Source organism: Macaca fascicularis, chromosome 17 (assembly GCF_037993035.2).
Source record: "Macaca fascicularis isolate 582-1 chromosome 17, T2T-MFA8v1.1".
NCBI lineage: Eukaryota > Metazoa > Chordata > Mammalia > Primates > Cercopithecidae > Macaca > Macaca fascicularis.
Window position 1 is genome coordinate 203,122 of NC_088391.1, and position 8,993 is coordinate 212,114.

Sequence of the window (8,993 nt, forward strand, 5' to 3'; positions counted from 1 at the left end):
TCGTTCAATGCGTCAAGCTTGTTGAAGGCAGGGCAACCCCATTCCTGGCCCAATTAAGTGAACTGAGCAGAGCAAATGCCTCCAGTTGGACGGCACTCAGTCATGACAGCAGTGGCCACTGTTCACAGGGCGCTGGCTTCGTGCCGAGACCAGTTACAAGCGTCTTCTCTCTGTCCGAGGAATGTGCACTGCAACCCTGTGGGGCCGTTTGCAACGTCCACCAGAGTTCTGAGGCAGCCAAGTCCAGGCTGTCCGTGGGCCTCGCCATGTGGCCGTCCACATCCCCTGCAGATCAGACCTCACTGCAGGGACCACATGCTCCCTTCACCACCTCCTCCTGGCCCCTGACATCAACCCTCACCACTGCTGCCAACACTTGATTTTCTCATGGCTCCTGAGAGGCCTGTTCTGCCCTTCCCTGCTCCCTGCGTCCGGCTTGGAGGGTGCCCACATCAACGCCAACGCTCACGTAATCACCAACTTTTCCACGGGGCTTGATGCCTAGGAGTCTCAATATCAGAAAGTCAGATTCCTGTGCTTGTTGGAGAATTTCTTCCCATTGTACAAGTGAAGGAGATAAAATTCTAGGTGCCTGCAATAACCTCATTTCCACAACGAAGCAACTTCAGTAGTAGCACAAAAAAAAAAAAAAGCTTTTTTTTTTTAAAACTTCTTTCATACAAGCTAAATACAATTTAATTTTTACATCCATGTTCTCATCAGCTCCCACCTGGTGAGCAGGCAAATAGTAATTTTCAAAGAAACAAATTGTTGCATAATTTTAACACTTAGCATTATCACTATTAAGCAAGAATTATCCCAAAAATACATGATGATCTTGTTCTCACGTTCAAAAATTGATTGTCACACAGTGAAATAACACTTAATGCAAAGGAAAGTTTCTTTTCAGGTATCTGTCCTGGAAAAGAAAAAAAAAAGATTTCTGGCAAAGAGATAAACATTAATTATGTAACAATCCAAAATGCCTCTGGGAAAAATGATGTCATCCAATTAGTTCTTTGAAGTGTTACAAATGCAGCTGAGTTTTAATAGTAATTTGTCCATAATTATCAAAAGAGTCTTTAAAAATCTTAGTGCTGAAATAACTATAAATGGATATAATACGCAAAGCAGAAGAGTTAACATTTGGGGTAGATTTTGGCCCATATTTTTAACATATGCATAGTTATTCACCTAGTTGAAGCTTATCCCTCTCCTCCTAGGCTCTTCAAGACTGATTTTCAAACATAGACTGGCTTTTGGTACATGAAGGCAGCTTTAAAAGATGTCAGGATCAGGCCGGGCACAGTGGCTCAAGCCTGTAATCCCAGTATTTTAGGAGGGCAAGGTGGGCCGATCATTTGAGGCAAGGAGTTCGAGACCAGCCTGACCAATATGGCAAAACCCAGCCTATATTAAATATTTTTGTAATTAGCCAAGCGTGGTGGCACACACCTATAATCCCAGCTACTTGGGAGGCTGAAGCAGGGAGAACTGCTTGAAGCCAGGAGGCGGAGGTTGCAGTGAGCCAAGATCGCACCACTGCACTCCAGCTTGGGCGACAAAGAGAGACGGTCTCAAACTAGAACTTAGCCCTCAGGAAAAGCATTGAGCACCCCCCACCCAAAGCAACCCAAGGAATCACATGGCAATGGTTATCATCTGATTTCGACAAATAAAGTTCTGTTCTCCCCTCTGAACACAATGGTAAACACCTGCCATCAGCCCACAGAAACTCCCAGGACCCAGTAACACTGGACTAGCAAGATCAATGGGCCACGTATGCAGGGTTCAGCAGCAGAAAGTGATGGCACCGAGAATGGTGTGTGCTCAAACCAGATTCCTTGCTTTCGGGGTGAAGGGGCTTCCCGGGAAAATCTAGTCCAGTGGGATGGTTTCCACTTCCACCATGAGGAGGAAATGGGGGGTTTCCTGAGGGCACTGACAGGACCTGGGTCTCTGCCCCTTTGTCCTCTGTCCTGTTATGGGATGAGGGTGGGCTGAAGGCAGGTTTCCCCTACATCTTCCGGGCAGGAGAGATGGAGCTGACAAGTGGACGACGCTTTTTCCAAAACGTTCCCATGTTTATAACCTGTTATCAACCTGTTTTCCCTGGAGATCAGTGAAGCAGCATCATTGACTCTCTTCCATTAGGGACAACCCGGTGTTACGGGAGGCAGAAGACGACATGCGAGCTGGTCTGAGTCAGTCACTTGTGTCTGGTCCCCAGCATGCTCATCTATCAAATGGGCGGCCCCACAGACCAGTGACTTTGAACCAGAGTTCCATGGAGGTTGCCCAAGGACAGGGAGGGGGAAGAGGGGGAAGAGGAGGGAGGAGGAAGAGGAGGGAGGAGGAAAGGGAGGAAGGAAGGAAGAAGGGGAGAGGAAGGAAGGAAGAAGGGGAGAGGAAGGAAGGAGGAAGGGGAGAGGAAGGAAGGAAGAAGGGAAGGGGAAGGAAGAAGGGGAGGGGGCGGAAGAGGAGTGTGGAGGGAGGAGTGTGGAGGGAGGAGTGTGGAGGGAGGAGTGTGGAGGGAGGAGTGTGGAGGGAGGAGTGTGGAGGGAGGAGTGTGGAGGGAGGAGTGTGGAGGGAGCACTGTGGAGCGACCACTGTGGAGGGAGCAGTGTGGAAGGAGGAGCAGAAGGGGGGTTCTCTGAGGAGGAGGGCCAAGTTTTTGAGGTGTCTTGGAGTCAGAGGTGGCAGTGGCTTGGGCTCTAGACCCTCTGTTGCATAGTTTTAGGCTCTAACTATTTATATTTGTGGACTCTTTAAAAGATTTAATTTGAAGGAAACCGGAGTTGGGGATACCTTGCTTCTAAAACACAATTTCTCAAGCCTGAGACTAAGTGCTAGGCATTGCTCATTCTGTTACAATCATTTCCTCCTATTTAAAATCAGCCACACACCCCCAATCTCCCTTCAGGGCAAACACCTTTTCCGAGGATCTCAAACAGCAGAGCGAGCGACCCGTGACCTCAGCCGTGGGCACGAGGAGCGAAGAGGAGACGTGTGGAGAGGGCTGCTGATGACATGAGAGGTAGACGCCCGGCACCTCCCTGCAGGGGCTGTCCTCCTCCAGGCCTAAAGGACATCCTCGCCTCTGGGGTGAACAAGCAGCACAAACTATCAACACTTATTCCAAAAGAACAGGAAGAAAATTCAAACGAAGTTAATACAGTTACCCCAACACAACACTGCAGCAGCCCAGAAAGAGGAGGGCCATTGAGCCTGAGGTGGGCGGTTCAATAGCAGGACAGCGACGTTGGCATTAGGGCTTTTCGGCAAAGAAAAAAAAAAAAAAAAAGACACAAAAGGTAACATGGGCCACCCATTATTTCCTGCCAGTGGAAAGACACCCACAGGCCCCCAGATGCCAACGGCCCCTTGGGAACGAGCTCACGCAGCACTTCAGGTCTTCGCACGAGCAGGCACGTGGTGTCCTCAGTACCCCCGCCTGTGACACACACACCACACTTGACTCCGATACCTGACGGTCCAGGGGAATGGCGGGAAGTTCTCGGAGGACCGGGCATCCTGTGAGGGCACTGCATGACTATGTACCTCAGAGGGGTCCCCGGGCAGCTGCTCTCTCTCTCCAAAGGATGAACTGGATCCTGACCACACCCAGATTGTGCTGGCCTCCAAGCCGAGCGCCAACATCTCACATCCAAAGGGATGCACAGATATCTGCTGCACGTGGAGCCCAAGTCCCTCGCAGAGCTCAGGACGAACCCAGTGTCCAGGCCTGGGGCCGTCACCAGCCAGGAGAGGTGTCCGGGGCACTTCCCAGCGATGGCCACAAGAAGAAACAACTCAGGACAAAGCCAGTGTCCAGGCCCAGGGCCGTCACCAGCCAGGAGAGGCGTCCGGGGCATTTCCCAGCGATGGCCATGGGAAGTATTAACTCAGGCACATCAGGGCTTCCTCACTAAGCCGGTGTTAGAAGTAGAGACAGAGGTCCAGGTCTAGTGACACAAACAGCGACGGATCCGTGGAAATGCGGGCGTGGCCCCTCCATCCCAACAGCCTGCGTGGCTACTCCCTTCTGCTCCCATCACACACATCTCCACACAGCCAAGCCCCTTCTCCTTTCTCCCACTGGATTCATCAAATCAAACCCCGCTGTCCTTGGCAAATGTACCATTAATTTACTTACTGCTCAGTAAAAAAGCACACTTCCAGTTAACATGACACCCCCGCTACGATAGAACAGCCTTAATTCAGACATGACGCAGAGGAACAGAGGGAGGAGGGGTCGAGGGCCGTCCTGGAATCGGCAGCTGTTTTCTGGGGAAAGTCTCCCTCCCACCCGAGCCTGACACTCATGCCACACTATCCCCATGGTGTCTGAAAACTCCATGAAGACAGGGTCACTCTGACCCCTTCACACCCACAACGCCAAAGAGGAGCAGGTGTTCAGGAAGTCTCCTGCTAGTGCTGAAGACAGGAATAATCCCTCGTGGTGCCCAGAATGTCAGGAGAAAACAAGGCACCATGTGGACGCCTTCCAGGTGAATTCTGGAATGACTCTGCCGAATGCCAGTCATCCTTTTTCAGAACAAAACCAATACCGGAAAACATGTGTCGCCAGCAGAGAGATGGTCCTTTTGACGGCTTACAAACACACCTACGTTACGCTGAATTTATCTCAAGCCACCCTCTCTGTGCTAATGTAAAAAGTCTCCTTTATTAACCAGTAGCCTTTTTCATCTGGTGCTTTTTAACAAGCAAGACAGTCCTGTAACACTCAGGCATTGTTGAAAACGTCAAATGGAAGCCTAGAATCCTCTTCCGTGCAGCTTCACTGCAAAGTATTTTGACGTGAGCCAAATCATGCTATTCCTACATCTCCATGGGAAACTCAAGGCTTCATCAAGGAAACGCAGCATCATTTCAGCTAGGCACAGAAATTGGTGGGGTGGGCATGGGGTTGAGGGAACATTACATAGAAAGCACAACGCGATAATCACCTGTATGAGAGCCACACTGGCCGGCAAGCCCCGGTCGGCTCGGTCTCTACACAGTGACAGATGTGAGGCCTGGAGGGCAGACACCTGGCACTGCTGACCACCCCAAGGTCGTGGCCTCTGCCCCTTCTCTGCTGCTCATCAGTTCCAAGCTTCTGGCAACACCGCCTGCTGCCCCCACTGCCTCATCGACTCTTCGTGAAAAGCAAATGTTGCCAGGATAGCTTATGAGTACATTTGCCAGGAAAGCAGCTCCGATTGATGCTGAAACCCCCTTCTCACACCCCTGGCAGCTCCCTTGCCCCCGATGTGTACATGCTTGCAGCTCTGACCTTGCTCAGTGTCCACACAGGCTCTGTCCACTGGAGAGCCAAAGGCAGACTCAATGTTGAGTCAGAAATACACAAAGAGGGTGAAGGTTACGAACTGCCTGCCTGCCCCCCAAAACACAGGTTGAAATCCTCACCCTCAATGTGATGCTGTCAGGTGGTCTTTGGGAGGTAATGAGTTCCCGAGGCTGGAGGCCCTTGAATGGGATTTGTGCCTCAGAAAGGGGCCCAGCAAATCCCTCACCCTCCCATTGTGTCAGGGCCAGAGAGAAGGTGTGTGCCAACCAGGAAGGAGCCCACACCAGAATTCACCCGTGCGGCACCCTGATCCTGCCTTCCAGCCTCTAGAACTGTGAGAAACAAATTCCTGTTTTTCACAAGCCGCTCAGTCAATGATGTTTCATTACTGCAGCCTGAGCTGCCTGAGATGATGATGCTTACCGCCCTACAGAAACGGCTACTCCCCTCTCCCAGAAAGAGGGGTTTAATTAAAATCCCTGTCTCTCCTCGCGGCCACCACAGATCTCACTCCCCCACCCTGTAAGCCAGCAATTGTTAGGATTAAAGGAAAATGAGGATCGTTTTAGACCAGCCCCTCCATATCGGTCTGAAGCCTGTAACTTTGCCCAATTCCACGGTGGCCGTGTCACTGCATTGCCTATGTCAGCTCTGTGTCTGCACTGGGTCCCAGGCTCTGCACAGACTCCTCTAGCTGCCCATCAGCACAGCCATTTCCCCTTCTGCTTTGCAGGTTGTCCTTCAATATCCAACCCCCACCCCTCTGCAACCCAAGGCCTTCCGATCCAGGCATTCGGGGTGGGCTCAGCCATGTACTGCAGTCCTTGACTCAAGTAAACCAGGCCCAAGGCGTTGGCACCAACGGTCTACTGGCTGTGGGGTCTGCACAGCCACTAGCTGCCCCAGCCACACCAGGGCCCGGGAGGGGAGGCAGAGGAACCTGTGAAGCTGCCAACAGCCATATGGGAACAGGGGCCCCTGGGATGAGGAGGATGCCATGGAAGGAAATTCAGAGAAAGAAAGAGCCCCAAGGCTGGACGGGTCATGCCCAAAGTCTACACTGCTGAATTTTCCAGGTTTCTGAACTCAAACGCTGACCCACACAGCACATGTTTCCTGAGTGCTGACCCCGTGTGGCATTGGATACGGCAATAAAGTAGGACCCCCACCTCCCCCATCCCCGACACATACACAGGGCCTCCGTCCTGGCGGGAAATCAGGCCTGGGGGCCCAGTTGGCACCGCGAGCCAGGGAAGGGGACCATTTCAGACGGACAGTGGGTGCAGCCTTGCCAAAGCCCAGCAGTCACCTGCACTGCCACAGCCAGGCTGAGTCCAGATCAGCCGCACAGAAACCTGACCCTCTCAAGGGCACGCCTGAGCTCATTAGGGACAGACACCGTCTCCTGCTTATCTCCAACACTTTCTCTGCATGTCTAGTTACATACGGACGACGCAGTCTCGGAAACACAGCTGTGACTCTGGAGACAGATCCCAGGCCTCCCCCTGCTCCTCTCCGTGGTGCCATTGATGGGGAGGGGCCGATATGGCCGCGAGGTCCCATACCCACAGCCACCCTGCCACAGAGACGCAGGCCTTCGACGATTATTTCTGCCAAAGAACCCTGCTGCGTCTTGGAGCGCACCATGGTGGGCGGGAAGCTCCACCCGGAGAAACAGCGATGCTTCTCCCCAGAGCCAACGGAGGGCACCCCCCACCCTGCATTCAGCAGATTACTTACATTCTGGAAAACATCTGGGTTAATGGGGAACTGTAAAATGAAAAGGACACACTAGAAAGGTTAGAAGGCTGTGTGAAGTCTCAGGAGGTCCAAAGGTTTCTTAACCAAGACTGCTGCGGTCAACGAGCTTACAGGGAAAGTTTCCACACGGGCCTTCAACAAGCAACGCTCAGCAGGGAGGAGCCACGTTCTGGGCAGAACCTCAGAACAAGAACATCGGACACCACAAAGTCACATCAGAGCCAACAGCAACTGAAATACAGCGCTCTCCTAAGATGTGTGCGTCACCTGCAGAAAGTCACCACACATTAAGATGGGGGAAGAAAAGGATAAGGTTAGAAACAAATTTGAAGTAATTTCTGCATACGTAAAATTTCTACATCCACTGGTTTTCTTTCTGCGAGTAACAACTTTTACATGAGATGCACATCCCCGTTGGAAGGAGTTTGGGTTTTCCGTGGGCAGAGTCAAGGGCTCTCCAAGAAATGTGAACCTTTTCTCACTCACTGAGCCGCGTGCCCTGAGGCCGTCCTGGCCTGTCTGAGCACCTCCCTGGCTCTGCCTCCAGCCAGCTCCTTCCAGCACTCACCCTGCTGCTCCCAGAGCCTGCACTGGCCCAGGATCTCCTCTTCTGCTGCTGTCAATCTTCCACTTTAGGGCAAATAAGTTGGAAACTAGAAAGTTATAAGACCCCTTGGCTTTTTAAAAATTTGTCTTCTCAGAAAACAATACTAATTCTACTTCCATGGTTTAATATGTTGCCCCCATCTGCATGTTCATGGATATGTGTTTTTATATATATTTTAATCAGTACTTATAAAAGTATGCACTGTTGCTACATTCAGTTCAATTACATTTGATGTAAGAAGTTTTAATTTCAGTGAATTCAGGCACTCAAAATTTAAGCCCTCTGACATCTATTAATCAAATGGGAAAATGACAGGTAGATATTACAAAAATCAAGAGAAGTGTTTAATGTAAATCCTGCACTTTCAAATATTTCCACAAATGTAATGTATACATTAGTACATAACCTTGAGCATTTTCACAGCTCTTTGCACTCAAATTCCATTCTTAACTTTTATAGATAAATCGACATCCATATGTGATTTTAAGCAGCTCAAACATCAGCTCTTAAAAACAATCAGAAATGTTGCGGGCAAATCCCACCGAGCAGCAAATAACGGAACTGTACCCAACAACCCAGGTACCTCCCCTGAGGCATCTGGAACTTGAGCATTACAAGCAGCCTTTGGTTTCTGAGGCACCCGAGAGTGGGGACTCCCAACTCCCCAAGTCTAAGAAGGCCTCAGCGATAAGGAAAACTGGTCAAAAAGTCATCCCTGCCGGCTCCCTGCGCCACGGGCTCCTCCCTGCCCGCCCTCAGCCACGTGCTTACAAGATCTCACTTCCTCTCTGTCCCGCAAAGCCTGACTCCTGATTCCAGCCCTGCCGCTTACTGGGATGTGGCCATGGACGTCAACTGCACCTGTAAGGGGAGAAGCTGGTCAGGATACAGGATCCTGGCCATCCTGGCAGTGCTCAAGCTGATACTGTAACTTTGTAGTGAGTTACTTAATGCAAAGGTTTAACTTTGAAAAATTTAGATACGTGTATTCTAAAAGGGAAATTCTGAACGTAGAACACAGGCCACACCCTCACACTGATGTTGTCTGGCCAGCACTTTTTTGTTTGCCTTTTCAATAGACGTTTTTAAAAGCAGTTTTCGGTTCATAGCAAAATCAAGAGGAAAGTACAGAGAGTCCTCACATATCCTTTCCCAGCACAGGCACAGCCTCCATCATTCTCCTGCCCTCACCAGACCAGCATGTCTCTACGACCGACAGACCCGCATCAACACGGCACCACCACCCACAGTCCACAGCTCACACGAGGACTCGGCCTGCTGCTGCTCACTCTGTGTGTTTCACAGACGTGG